Consider the following 15572-nt stretch of genomic DNA (forward strand, 5'->3'; position numbering starts at 1 on the left):
TCAAAATAGTCCTAAACACTTTTGGCGGTAGTTCCCTTCTGAAATACTTGACCATAATTCAAGCATTTGCGTCAGTGTCTGTAACATTACCGACATGTGCAACAAATGTTCTGTTCACACTACTGCCACTTTAAGAACCTGATGCAATGGCAGTGAAATTTTTTTACTGAATTACTGCCAGCTCTTAGATTAGGAAACTGGAGGTAATTGAGACCAACTCTGAGCTGGTATACAGGAGGTCCGCTAGCATTCAAAGCAGGCTGTGCATATTCTTGGAAGATGTTATGACAGTAGCAGTAAAAGGGTTAAAGGACAAGTATCACGATTTGTTTTCTAAAATCCACATTAATACTAAGTTATTAAGTTATTAAACGTAAGAACTGTATATAACTGTTCTATGTTGTGTGTCTTTATTCATATTATTCTACAAATATACTTACAGGCCAAGGTTTTCAGCAGCAATGTTGGTGAGAGGGATTAAAAAACAATAACTGCCTATTGTGCCTAACATTTTGCATAACCAGTTTTTCTTTATTACAAGAAATTGTAAACCATGTGAAAAATGTGACCTTTGTAAGCAAACCCTGTTAGTTTTACAGTTTGGTCCAAACCCTGTCAATGTCACTTTTTCTGAACAGCTCAGCCTGCAGGTACATGCGTTGACAAATATAAGTAAAGACATGTTGAAAAAAAAAAAAATTCACATACTAAATTCTATCATCACTTACTTTAAGTGCATATAGTTAACGTAAAAAGTTATAACAGTGTTTTTTGTGACGGTACTACCTTATGAATGTGCAGATTATCTTGAGGTTCCAGGAGAATGATAAGCTATTAATACCTGTTTATATTACAAGAAATGTATGTGACAGTGCAACAATATGGTGCATAACTAATATTCCACCACAATAATGTGGTCATTATAAGTATGTTATACCTAACAACATGAGGATGTTTCTTGACTCCTTCTTGAGAACATTATGATATTTTGTAGTAGAGCACAGGACAGCAGTGGCATATTGGCTTAGCTCTAATAAATAGCTGTGCCTTAACTAATGTGCTGATATTGGCAAACCAAAAAATTCTGGCAAGTCACAAAGTAACCAACTTTGCAAGCTACATCTGAAAAAAACTTTACCTTTCTAACTTAGGAAAAAGGGCCCTGAGCCATTCTGTCCAATACCTTCCATATGAGAAAAGGGTTAAGATAATGAATACTTTCAATTCTCACTGTGGATTTGGATGGCAATAAAGAAAAGGTATTCCACAGAAATTGTAATCCTGTTTTTATTCATAAATGATTCTTTTTTAATTAATGCTTTTGGTGCTTGCCAACAATGTTAAAGAATATCTACAAGTAGAGATAGAGCTATATTTTTCCCTCTAATGGTTAATTATGCTCCAAACCTTGCAATATAATAATACAACAGACACCATAGGAAATAGTGTCTAAGAATTATTAGAGTAATCAATAGAGAAGCACGAGAAATGTGATTGTTAAATTGCTTAAAGATTGTCATTGGTTTTATCATTCACACGGCTGACAAGTCTGTTCCAACTGCAGCATACTCTGCAAATACTATTCAATTAAATTTTCAGCAAGTATTCTGAGACTAAATCAACAAGATAAAAACAATGCTATCACTCAAATATGGCATGCAGAAAGGAGTAAAGAACAGTGTGTAACCAAATTCTGAAGAACATATTACATATTAATAAGTGGGTCATGTGACAGCAAATTCAAGTGAATGAATGACTTAAATTGAAAATATGGCCAAAATAAAAAGGTGACGTAAGATGCAGTGTGTCACTAACATTAACACAACAGTTTTGTTTTTCTGGGACCTTCCTGTAACCAACTGTTGAACCTTTCAGTGAACATGTTTTTTGTCGCTTCCTGTTATAGAATGATCTTTTTTTTTTTTTTTTTTATAAAATTTTTTATTCAGAAAAACAAAATATGAAAATACAGAGGTTCGTGTACAGGCACATTCAATAACAAAAAGATAGAATATACAAATCAAGGTAAACCCTGTGACAGGGAGAAAACCTTGAGGCAAGAAAACGTTCAAAGAGAGCAAAACAGTAATAATATAATATTAGCCTAGGGCAATAGGGATAGAACTGGATGGATCGGGGACTGTCTTGAACCCTAATCAGAGCAAACGTTAAAAACCGGCTCCCAGAGGATAAAGTGCCTGACTATAAACTTGCAAATAAAGGTAATAAAGGAGGGAGGGGAGGGGGAAAAGGGGGGGAGAGGGGGAAGGGGAGGATAAGGGGAGGGTAGGGGGAAAAGGAGGGGGGGGAGGAGGCAGATTACAAGCACAAAAACATTGTAGAGGGGGGTTCATAAGTAATTATCCTATAAAAGAAACTTGGGGGGGGGGGAGGACTCCATGGCAATCTGGGCTATGCAGTAAGTCATAGAGTGGTGTTAGAAGTGAAGCGAATCATTGTAAATAAAAGAAAGTTGATCCAATGCACGTTGATCAGGTATTGACATGGTTGAGGTGATGAACAACCGCCACCTGGCGAGGAAAGACGCTTTTTGGTTGACATGGGAGAAATCAGTCGTGAGCCTCTCTTTGTACAGGAGGGATAGGAGATCCTTGTGAAGTTGGGAGGCTGGAGGGCCGGATGACGGAGTATGAGGCGGCGGGCTAGAAGTAGACATAGTAGAATCCAGTCAACTATAGCTCGCTGAGAGTGGGGCCCTAGTGTGGATCCAGCATCGGAGGAGGTAGACCATGGCAGCAGTAAGGGGTCCCAGTATCCGAATATTAGGAGGTTCCTTGGGTAAGTTCAGCAGGGTGACATCAAAGATAAAGGCCAGGACCTGGTCCCAGAAAGTAGATATAGTCTGGCAAGACCAAAAGCGATGGAAAAGGGATGGCTTCAAATGTTGACAATGGGGGCAGGATGCCCCGTCTCGCTTATATTTGGGTAATACGAAAGGGACGTAGGCCCTGTGGGCAATCTTGAGCTAGGTTTCCCTCCAGATTTAGTTGGGCGTGAGTCGCAAAACTTTGTTGAGACCGAGCAAAATCTTGTTAACGAGGTCGGGGTCCGGGAAGGCAGAGGACCAATTTGCGATAGAAGTAGAAGATGCAGGTGGTGTCTGAGGTTTGTAAACATCAGAAATCCTAAAGCACTTGTCTCGTATCAGCTGATCAACGAAGCTAGATTGGAAGCGGAGAGAGTCCTCCTTGCAGTTCTGAGTGATAAAGCTAATACACTGACGGTAGTAGAGAAAATGTGAGGTGGGAATTGAGAATGAGTCCATCACCCTCCGAAAGGGAAGAGGTTTGCACAGAGAGGAGAAGAGGGACAGTCCCGTTGCCGACCAGTCTGAGAAGGCTTTGCAGTGGAGACCTGGAGTGAAGCAAGGATTTCCTTGAATAGGCAGATGGATGGATATAAAAGGTGGAAGTCTGGCCAGTTTCCTAGACTCCTTCCATGCTATCGCCGTATCTCTGAAGACAAGGTTGTGTTGGTGGGGGGAGGGTACTGATTTCCAGCGGCAATGCAATAGGGCAGACAAAGAGAACGGGTGAGCCATAGCGGATTCCATTTCAAAGTTAGAGTACCTGGATGAGCGAGTGATCCAATCTAAACTAGTTCTAAGCAAACAAGCTAAATTATACAGTCGAGCATTGGGTAAACTGATACCCCCTTTGCCCCTGGGAAGGTGCAATTTTTTGTAGGCAATACGTGGTCTTTTGCCGTGCCATAAAAATTTGGAGATAGAAGAATCTAATGAAGTAACATCTTTGTGTTTGAGCAATAGTGGGAGAGTTTGCATGGGGTATAAGAGTCTGGCAAAGCTGACCATTTTCACAAGGTGACACCTTCCCAGGAGCGAAAGGGGCAGATCCATCCAGTTGTTCAATTCTTGGGATATCTTAGACAGTAAGGGTGGATAGTTCAACTGATACAATGAGGAAGGTAATTTCCCAATTTTAATTCCCAAGTAAGTAATGAAGGAAGGGGCAACAGAAAATAGAGAGCCACTAGCCCAGGACGGGGTGGAATGGGTGCCAATGGGCAAAATCTCGCTTTTGGAATAGTTAATGTGGAGCCCTGAGCATAACCTGAAGTCATCAAAAACGGTTTTAATGGTGTGTATGTCAGTGGCAGGATTAGAAGTGAAGATAAGTACATCATCTGCGAACAAAGACGTGCGGAGTTCCATGCCTCCTATTTTAATGCCGTGGAGGGGAGCTGTGGTTCGAGGGCGATATTAAAGAGGAGAGGGGATAGGGGGCAACCCTGTCTGGTCCCTTTGTGTAGGGGGAAGCTTGGAGAAAGGAGGCCGGCCGCTACCAGACTGGCGGTGGGGGAAGAGTTAATAAGGTGGTTGAAAGGGCCTGAGAAACCAAATTTGGATAGGGTCATGGAAAGCCAGTCAAAACTGACGTTATCGAAGGCTTTCTCCGCATCCAAAGTAATGATAGCATAAGTGCCCTTGGGATTTTGTTTGGCTGATTCAAGAGCTAGTAAGACTTTGCGGATGTTTAAAGTGGCCGTTCGACCCTTGACAAACCCCGATTGGGCTGGATGTATAAGGTGGGGAAGGATGTCTGCTAGTCTAGTGGCAACGATCTTGGAGAGGATTTTCACGTCTAAATTAAGAAGGGAGATAGGTCTGTATGAACCGGGCTGTAGCGGTCTTTCCCTTTTTTAGAGAGGAGTTTAATGACAGCTTGATTCCCGGAAGGGAGATACTGGCCTCCCATCCAGATAGATGAATAAACTGAGAGAAGCGTGGGTGCCGCTATATGGATATGGTTTTTGTAAAAATCACTAGGGAAGCCATCAGGGCCAGGAGCTTTGTGTGAGTGGAGATGGCGGATGGTTTTCTCTATTTCAGGAAGAGTGATGGGGGCATTGAGGGCCTCCAATTGCTCCGGCAAGAAGGAAGGAAGTGATATATTGTCTAAAAAGGACCGAGCCTTTGCTTGTACAATGGGGTCTGGGGCATATAGATGCGTGTAGTAACGCAGCATTATCTCATTGATGGTTTGAGGGGAGGAGTGCGTGCGTCCCGTGTGGTCACAGAGGGAGGTGATGTGTGTGGGGCGATGGCTTCCTTTGCACAATCTGGAGAGAAGTTTCCCAGCCTTATTACCGTATCTGTGAAGGGTAGCATCCAAGCGAGCCTTCTTCGTACGTTTGAGGGTGTCGGCCCAATTATCGAAAGCTGACTTGGCTGATACCCACTCGTCATGATGTGTAGGGGAGCTAGAAGAGGATAGCTGCTGTTGAGCAGCGTGTAGTTTGGCGCTGGCCGATTTTAAATGTTGGAGAGCGTTACGTTTAAATGAAGTGGCATAGCTAATAATGCGCCCCCTAAGATACGCTTTCCCGGCATCCCAGTACAGGTTAGGGTTGTCTGCATGGAGGGCATTTGTGGAGGAGTACTCTGCCCAGGCCTTGTCCAGGTACGTGTAGAAATCTGAATTATTGGTCAAAAAGGACGGGAAGCGCCAGAGATTAGGGTGGGGAGGGAGATCCAGCCTGTCTAGGGAGATTGCTACTGGTGCATGCTCTGAGATCGCAATGTCATGTATAACTGAGTCGGACGTCAAGTGTATGAGATCGTCTGTACCAAAAAAGTGATCGAGCCTCGCCAGAGATCTATGGGGGTTGGAGTAAAACGTAAACTCTCTGTCATGTGAAGGGAGTCCATGGTGGAAGCAAATATGGTAGGGCTTGTTATGGCTGAGCCTAGTGCTTTATTGTTTGGGGAGGATCCGTATATCGAGGGGTGCATAACATCGTTAAAATCGCTCCCTACCAAATGAGGTAGATGGGTGAAGCTGAGTAGCCATGTCGAGAGCTCGGTATAAAACTTCTTAGTGGGGTTGTTGGGGGCGTAAATGTTAGAGATGAATAGCTCTTTAGTGCCAATTTTAACCGTGGCAGTGAAAAAGCGTCCCTCATCATCTGAGAGGGTGGATAAAATTGTGCATGGGAGATTTTTATAAATCAGAAGTAGTACACCAGCCTTCCGTCCCACCGATTCGGCTCCAAGTACTGTACCCACCCACAGTTTTTGCATGCGTGGGAAGTCGGATGCATGTAGATGGGTTTCCTGTAATAGGGCAATATCTGCTTTGAGACGCTTAAGGTGTCGAAGGACCTTCACCCTCTTCTGCGGAGAGCGAAGGCCCTTGACATTCCAAGAGATTACTCTAAGAGGAACAAATACTGTGGACTTGGAAGGCTGGATACGTGGGTAAAAGGGGCATGGAAGGCTAGGTAGCCCAGATTGGACTCAATAGAGATATAGGGCGAGGGGTCTTGCCCGGAGATCCTGAGTGGAGAAGGAAGGGAACCCATGTATGTGGGGGGGGGGGTAGGGGGAAAGTAGGATTAGGAGGAGTAAGGGGGGCGAACGGGGATAAAAGAAGAATAACCAAACAAATAAACAAGCACAAATACTTCTCTTTTTTCCACATGAGTTCACTGTGTAGGGGGCGGAGCTCCTCAAACAGAGCCTCAGGGAAGCAAAAGAGTGACAGCGGGCAGCCCCAAGGATGCTCCATAGGCAATTTGTCCTGGGACGAGTGTCGTGGTGAGGCGGCAGCAATGAAAGTGAGGGGACGTAATACACAGTGGAGTCATGCTGAAAAGAAAAAAAAAACTGACACAGTATCAGAGGCGGTAGCAATGTGGGACATGGCAGTAACATACCTAAATGATGTCAACTAAGAACATAGAGGAAAATACAAAGAAAATGCATCAATTCGAGAAACCTGAACATACATTCGTGAGTTCGGGGTAGAAGAAAGAAGTAGGGCATAGGCGGGGGGCCTACTGCGCCCTGTGTCCAAAAATCTCCGCAGTCGGCAGAAGAGCAGCTCCCGGAGCTGGAAAGTAACAGTCCAGGGAACAGGAGTGGTAGAGGGAGGAAGAGATGAAAGTTAGGGGTATAAAAGTAGCTGACAGCCGCTACTTAACAAAACTTGCCTTGCGAACCGGGCGGAGGAGGGAACTAGGAGAGACCATCATATGTAGATAGAAGAGGCTTCAGCGTGGAAAGTTGCGGTGTCTGTGGTCCGGAGCAGAGGCTCGAAAGCGCTTGGGCGAGTCCTTCCTGGGGCTTCTCTGATCCAAAGCTCGCACTGATGAGGCAGTTTTGGAGGGCGTTGCCGGTGACGGGTCCGCACAAAGAGAGCGCAGGAAAGCTTCAGCTTCAGAGGGGTCCTGGAAAGAGAGTTGTTCCCCTTTGGGTGATTTGAGACGCAGCACTGCAGGGAAAGCCAATGAGAACTTGATTTGCAGTTTAAACAGTTCCGAGCAGATCGGTTGAAAGGCTTTGCGTTTTTTTGACACTTCAATAGAATAGTCTGCAAAGATAAGAATCTTAATACCATCAACATGAAGGGATGGAGATTGCCGGAACGCTTGAAGAATGACGGCTTTGTCCGCATAGTTGAGATATTTGGCAATAATAAGACGGGGGTTCTTGCGGTCCGCATTAAAAGAACCCATACGGTGGGATCTTTCTACTGTGAAGGAGCCCGTGAGACCCATGGCTTCTGGAACACGTTTACAGCAGAAGTCATTCAGGTCAGCTGTAGGAAGTGACTCTGGGACCCCGACAAATCGCAGATTGGATCGTCTGGATCTATTCTCTAAATCATCTAATTTTTGGATGACATATTGGATTGTTTTTTCCTGGGACTGCTCCGCAGCTTGGGATTGATAGAGATCATCTTCCACCTCAGAAATTCGGTGTTCAAGTTCATTGAGCCTGGACGCATGCTCTGTAAGCTGGGCCTTAATTTGCTTTATGCCAGCCTGCATAGCTTTTTCCACTGAAGCAGTGATCATTGGGGATAGAAGGGCAGCCACCGCTTGTGCTATGCGGTTAGTGTGGCCATCATCTCCTGGGGATAGCGGGATCGCTCCACCGGACAGATTGTGAGGGGTCCCTGTAACATGTCCACGAGGATGGAGAGGCCCTGTGATAGCAGGGGATGCAGGTGTGGCGGTTCCGCTTACCTCCATGTCTGTGTCCGTGCGTTCCGCCGCAGAGGCTATCGAATCTGGAGCGGAGTAGGCCGAAGCCAGGGGCTCGATTTGCGGCCGTTCGGGGGTGCCGCGGCAGCCGCATACGACCGGGCCCCCGTTTTCTCCACGAATCGGTCCATATTATAGCGATAGCGAGGGGGGTACCTGAATCCGTGCCTGGGTACTGGGGCCGCTGAAACTGGCTTTTTATGCCGAATTGGGAGGCTCTGTTGCGGGAGCTAGGCTGGGATGCAGCTAGCTCATGCGGCGCCGGAACCGGAAGGTAGAATGATCATTTTAATTCTACAATGAAATCTCACAGCAGCATTGTTACCCTGTGGAGAGGACTTTAAACAAAAGATAAATAAACTAAAGCTGAGCTCCAGATATTTTTGGGGTTAATGTTTAGACAATATGAATATAAAACTGACTGTTATAAGCACCTTCTTCATTGTAATCTCTGTTTTCTCAACCCTGCAACTGGTACTATTGCTGGACAGCTTGTTTTTGTTTTTTGTTTCTGTTACAATCAATGTAAAAGAAACAGGCAGGATCATCAGGTAAAAAAAAAAATTGAAGGGGAACCAAACCTGCTAAGTAATGATAGTCAAAAAACACTATGTTTTCTTGCCCAAAGTTACACTTTATTCAACTAAAATCAGTTTTATTAATATTTGGATAAACTAGGGCTGTTACTGAATAAAATTTCTGTGTTCGATTAATCAATTTTTTTTAAAATCTATTAATCGACTAATTTCAATTAATTATAACGCACATACAGATCCAACTACTTTTAGCTGATCTCCTTGCATTGCAACTTTGCATTAGTCAGTGGTAAATGTGGTATACGCTATGTACAATCACCTGACACTAGTTAATTTTCATAATCCATGACTTAACTTCATAGTTCACACAAATACGTTTTAAATTAAAACTGTAGCACTGATGTAAGTAATTTTTTTCCTCCGGTCTAACTAATCACTCTCACCTTATGGCATGGACCCCTGTGCAAACAGGTGGTCATGCAAGCGGGTATCAAAAGGGTTAACACGGACCATAAACTTCTCGCACGTCTCCTTAGATCTCAGCAAGAAAGCCAGGTCATGGGAAGAAAGAAAAGATCTAAGTGCTCATCGCTTAAGTATAAGATTTCATTTTTGTGTTCAAACACAAACTACTCACATAAAGATGATAAAAACACAGCAGGTAAAGCCGACAATCGTGTTTGTTCCATAGAGCAGCAGCAGGTGACGTCATGCGTAGCTCCTCTCCCGTACACATTACGTTCAATCAGAACTTCAGTGTCACCAGACTCCTCCCCCCTTCCCTTCATTAGCAGAGAGGAGGCACTTGGGGAAAGGGGAAGGAGTCCAATGACGTTGATGTTCGTGATGTCACCGGATCTCCGACAGAACTCTTTTGATCGATCAAAATAATTTTGATCAATCAAAAAAAGAATCAATTAATCAAGGAATTAATCTTTAATTTCCACAGCCCTAGCATAAGCTGATCTTTATATTACAAATAAATATTAACAACAGAAAAAAAGATTCACAGGGCATTTTAGAATTTCTAAAAAACAGCAAAGTAGAACCTATTTACTTTCAGACTGTGTCTGTCTGTCAGGAACTACATCTTCCAGGTCTTCAACTTTGGTTGCCCGCAGACTGAAGCATGACTCACCTGGTTTGCCATTACATTCTTTGCTTTAACAAATAGATTTGGTATAGTTTTGCACAAATGAATTGCACTCACCCACATCTAATTATATGGCCAAACAGGTTGAATGTTCACTCTGTTTCCCTTTTCCTTGCCATTTTATTGTGCTCCACACTTTAATCCCACCTGCTGCTTCATGTTACTTCTACTGTTACTTTGGTAATGATTTTGCTTGTGACCCCAATGCTGACTCTGCTGCCGTCACTGACCCTGTCTTGTAACCCAGACTACTTAATTCCTCTAGATCCACTGAGAGCTGTGTCTCTTTTTTGCTACTGGTCTGAAGGTACATTACTATCAGAATAATTGGGCCAAAAGGGGACTGCCGCAACTTCACAATCTCACATAAACACGAGTAAACATGTTTCCTAACAGAGACTGTTTAAAACAAAGCCCACATAAATTATGGTTAGCAATCACAACTTTTATAGCAACAGCAGCAAACAGCTACAATCAGTAATCCTATAGAGGCCTGCCTTCAATTGAATGTTAAACTTAATGGCAATCCTAAACATTGCAGAGGCTTCCTGAACTAATGTCAATTTTTCAGCTTCAGTGGTTTACTTTGCAGCACTCCAAGACAGGTTTTCAAAATGTCTTTGCTCACTGATGAGGTCCTGGCATGGGTTTTACTACCATTGGCGATAGAACATGCTATTCTGGAAGATATTTATATTTGATTAATTACAGTGCAACTGCTGAAGCTATATTACTGAGCTGCTTTTTATAATTCTTAATAACTTCTTACTGATTGGAACAGTACCAACTGATTGGCATTGAGCAAATGAGGTACCAGGAAGCAACAGACCACTCACCCTAACATCAATACTATGTAAGGTATTTGAGGGAATAGTACGTGTGCAGAAATGTGTCTGTGAAAAGTAGTGACAACCAGCAGCCAGGCCATTCTTGTTAGACCAACCTGATATGGTTCAATGAGGAAGTAAGTGAAAAGTTGGATGGTGGAAATCCAGTGAATATAGTTTATCTAGATTCTGATAAATCATTTAATACTATATCCAATAAACATTTCATCTATAAAATAAGGCCTATTTGAATTGATGAAATTGTTTGTACATTGATAGAAAACTGGTTACTTGAGCAGGTCCATAGAGTAGTGATAAATGACTCATTTTCTGAAGTGGGCCAAAAAAATTGGCTTAGAGAAATGAAACTATGTATGTAAATTCTGCTAATGGTAGGTATTCAACTCAGTTATCCTAGAGATGGTAGATGAAACAACAGAGATAGTGCTCTAATGTTTGATTATTCCTTTCAGTCCAACAATTTGAATATTGAGGAGAAGCAGTTAACAGATTTACTTCAGTCCCCAAAAGAACAAAATGTTTTCCATAATTCTGACATGAATTGAACTCCTCAATCACATATTATCTTCAATGGAAGACTATGCAGTCTATACATTTCTCAGATTTGAATTTCTGTTGTCTTAGGGCTTATTCAGATGGGTGCTGAGTCCCATATTCCATGCAGAGTCGTTTTGTTGCATCTGCATCCACCTAGGCGTTGTTTGCAGGCGACCCATATAAGTGGATGAATACACAGTGGCTGCATGGATACAGTCGCATGTTAAAAGTTCTTTGCTTCTGATGTCATATTTCTGCTCTGCTAGTGTCATCTGGCGTGGGAAAAAAATACTCAGATGATTGAGTTTGAGACATTCATCTCTGCTATAAAAAGGAGATTTGGGTTAGGATGTACAAGTATGTGTGCAGTGAATAAAGCTTTCAAATGTGGGTGGGTCATTGAAAACATGTCCCCTTCTTAGTCCATTGAGTAATAGGAGTTAAACATGTTTAATGAATCTCTGATGAAAAATTTCAGATCCTAAAAATCCTTGCACATGTTTTGTATTATTGGGGTAGACCTGAATTTTACTGGGATCTATATGAATTTTAATTGGATCTATGTCCCTGTGCCCCCAGGGCTATGTCTTGGCCCCCATGTTGTTCAATTTGTTTAATAATGTGTCAGGGCTGGCTTAGCCCTTCCTTCTCTGGGCTGGCTGCTCAGCTGACGGCTAATTACAAGCTCTCATCTCCCCTTCACAGTTACCCAGCTGTTCCTGATCCTGCTCGTCTGATCTGCCTACTTAAAGCTGTCCAGCTCACTTCATCTCCGCCTTTGCCTTTGGTCACATCACAAGAAACCATCTCCTGCGTTCCTGTTTAAAGACTGGCTTGCTGACATACCTTCTGACCCCTTATCCTGCTTGCTGTTCCTCCACTTAGATCCCTGACTTCTGGCCTGGCTGACTACTTGATCCGGTTACTGGACTCTGGCTATGCTTTGACTACACTTACTCTATTTACCTTTTTATTTTTTATTAATAAACAAGTGTGATTTAATTGTACTGTCTTGGTCTGGTTCATGGTTTCTGACATAATGATATTGAGGTTGGAATTAAAAATTCTATTTAATTTGTTAAAGATACCACATTATGCAGGAAAATAAATTTTGGACAGGATGTAGTGTCAATACAGGAAGACCTTAATAAACATGAAAATTACACTTTAGGAGGGACTTCCCTGATAGACTCAGTGATTAAAAAAATGTGAGTATGCTTGTAGATTACATACTTAGCATTAGTATGCAATGTAAAATTGAAGCTAACAAAACTAGCAAGCTTTGTGAGTCAGGCCGTGGGTCCCACGGACTCGATCTCCATGGGGATACCCGTGATCGCCTCACAGGGAGGAAGAACGGGGAAATGCTAATGTAAACATGCATCTCCCCATTCTGCCAAGTGACAGTGTCACTGATCTCTGCTCCCTGTGATCAGAAGCTGAGATCAGTGATGTGTCACATGTAGCCATGCCCCCCACAGTTAGGAACACTCCCCAGGAGGGCACACTTAACCCATACACTGCCCCCTAGTGGTTAACCCCTTCACTGCCAGTGGCATTTACACATTTGTATTTGTATAGCATTGATTGCTGTATAAATGAAAATGGTTCCAAAAATGTGGCAAAAATGTCCGATGTGTCCGCCAAAATGTCACAGTCATGATTAAAATTGCTGATCACTGCCATTACTAGTAAAAAAAAAATGAATTAATAAAATGAATAAAAATTCCATAAAACTATCCATTATTTTGTAAACGCTATAACTTTTGTGCAAGCCAATCAATAAATGCTTATTGCAATTTTTTTTACCAAAAATATGTATAAGAATGCGTATCGGCCTAAGCTGAGGAAAAAAAACTTTTTTTTATATATTTTTGGGGGATATTTATTATAACGAAATGTAAAAAATAATGCGTTTTTTTCAAAATTGTCGGTTTTTTGTTTAATAGCGCAAAAATAAAAAAATGCAGGGGTGCTCAATTACCACCAAAAGAAAGCTCTATTTGTGGGAAAAAAAGAATGTCAATTTTGTTTGGGAGCTATGTCGCACGACCGTGCAATTGTCAGTTAAAACAATGCAGTGCCACATCGCAAAAAGTGCTCTGGTCAGGAAGGGGGTAAATTCTTCCAGGGCTGGAGTGGTTAAAGAAAAGTACAATAAAAAATGGTTATCCACTTCTAATAATTCCTGAGTTATTTGAGACACTGAGAACAGTTACAATTTTCACTAAGCTTGATGTTTGGGGTGCAGATAATTTTTTTCGTGTTTAACCTGGCATTTATGAAACCCCAGCAATTGAACTTTGTAAAATGCCTGGTACCGTTTAGCATTTAAAAAAATTATGTTTTTTAAAGACTTGGATCAATTTGTTGTGACTTACTTATCTTTTAAAATAATCTACAGGAGAACTATAACAATGTTTGCATTATTCTACAGTGCCTAATGTACACCAACTGTACGTTAAATTACAGAAATGAGAATCTGAACATACCCATATTTCGTTTTATCGTCTCACCTGAAGGGCTGGACATAGATCCCAGTAAAATTCAGGGCTACCTCAAAAATACAAAATACATGCAAGGATTTTTTGGATCTGACATTTTTTATCAGAGATTCATTAAACATGTTTAACTCCTATAATTCAATGGACAAAAGGGACAAGTTTTCAATGGCCCACTCACATTTGAAAGCTTTATTCACTGCACACATACTCCCTTTTATCCTTTTTATAGCTGATATGAATGTCTCAAGTTCAATCATTGGAGTAGTTTTTTCTCATGCCAGATGCAGAAATATGACATCAGAAGCAAAGAACTTTTAACATGCGACAGTATCCATGCAGTTACTGCGTCTGCATCCACTTATATGGGTTGCCTACACACAACTCCTAGGTGGATGCAGATGCAACAAAAAGTAGCTTTGCACAGAAGATAGGACTCAGCATGAATGAGCCCTAAGCCCTTGTACACATGGTCGGACATTCCGACAACAAAATCCGTTGTTGGAAAATCCGATCGTACGTAACGGGATGATGTTATTTCGTTACGACGGGACTATGTTCAGGCTAGTAGCCAATAGCCTTGGTCTAGGAATTTGATCTGAGCATGCGTGACACTTTGTCTGATTGGAATTCTCTACACACAATCGGACAAAGTCCGATCGGATCATGTTGTTGGAAAGTTTTATAGCCCAGCTCTAAAACTTTGTTCGTTGGATATTCCGACGGAAACAGTCCGATGGAGCCCACACACAGTTGGATTATCTGACAATACGGTCCAATCGGACATTTTCCGTCAGAATGTCCGACCGTGTGTACAAGGGCTAAGACTCAGAAATTCTAATCTGAAAAATGTATAGACTACATAGTCTTCCATGAAAGATAATATGTGATTGAGAAGTTCAATTCACTTCAAAATTATGGAAAACATTTTGTTCTTCTGGGGACTGAAGTAAATCTGTTAACTGCTTCTCCTCAATATTCAAATTGTTGGACTGAAAGCACAAATCAAACATTAGAGCATTATCTCTGTTGTTTCATCTGCCATCTCCAGGATATAACTGAGCTGAATACCTACCATTAGCAGAATTTGCATACATAGTTCAATTTCTCAAAGCCAATTCTTTGCCAGTTATAAACTTTATCCATCTTTTTTTCTATTTTATTCCTGATCTTTCAGTAGCTTCATCTCTGCCAACTATAAATGCCAGATTGTCTGCTTTACAAATGAACTAAGAGCTACTTTAATAAAATACACAAAGCTTGAGAATCCTATAAGAAAACCACAGACAGGCACAGACAAACCAATCCTTCATATTTGGTAGGTAATAAGGTTTTGTTATCTATGAAACATTTACAGCTTACACTATCTTCTCTAAAACATGGACCCTAGTTCATTGGTCCTTTTGAAGTAATAGGCCATATAACCTTGCGGTGTACAAACATAAGTTGCAATCAATATTCATTCTGTATTTCATGTATTCCTTTAACCACTTGCTTACTGGGCACTTAAACCCCCCTCAGTCCCAGACCAATTTTCAGCTTTCAGCGCTGATGCACTTTGAATGACAATTGCGCGGGCATACAACACTGTACCCAAATGAAATTTTTATCATTTTTTTCCCACAAATAGAGCTTTCTTTTGGTGGTATTTAGTTACAGCTCAGAGTTTTATTTTTTGCTAAACAAACAAAAAAAGATGCAAAAAAAAAAAAATCATGTTTAATAGTTTGTTATAACATTTTGCAAACGGGTAATTTTTCTCCTTCATTGAAGTGCGCTGATTAGGCGGCACTGATAGGCTGCACTGGTGGGCACTGATGGGCTGCATTGGTGGGCACTGATAGGCTGCATTGGTGGGCACTGATAGGCTGCACTGGTGGGCACTGATAGGCATAGTTAAGGCGGCACTAATAGGCACAGATAAGGCGGCACCGATGGGCACAGATAAGGCGGCACTGATGGGCAA

The 15572-nt window shown here is 42.0% G+C and overlaps 1 protein-coding gene across 1 annotated transcript in view; it reads right to left on the reverse strand.

Moving 5' to 3' along the window:
- The window catches only part of DOK6 (docking protein 6), an 812960-nt gene that overhangs the window by 372197 nt on the left and 425191 nt on the right, over nucleotides 1–15572 (reverse strand). The window lies entirely within an intron of this gene.

Source organism: Lithobates pipiens, unplaced genomic scaffold (assembly GCF_037356315.1).
Source record: "Lithobates pipiens isolate NorthernLeopardFrog02 unplaced genomic scaffold, aLitPip1_a1.2 Scaffold_19, whole genome shotgun sequence".
Classification (NCBI taxonomy): Eukaryota; Metazoa; Chordata; class Amphibia; order Anura; family Ranidae; genus Lithobates; species Lithobates pipiens.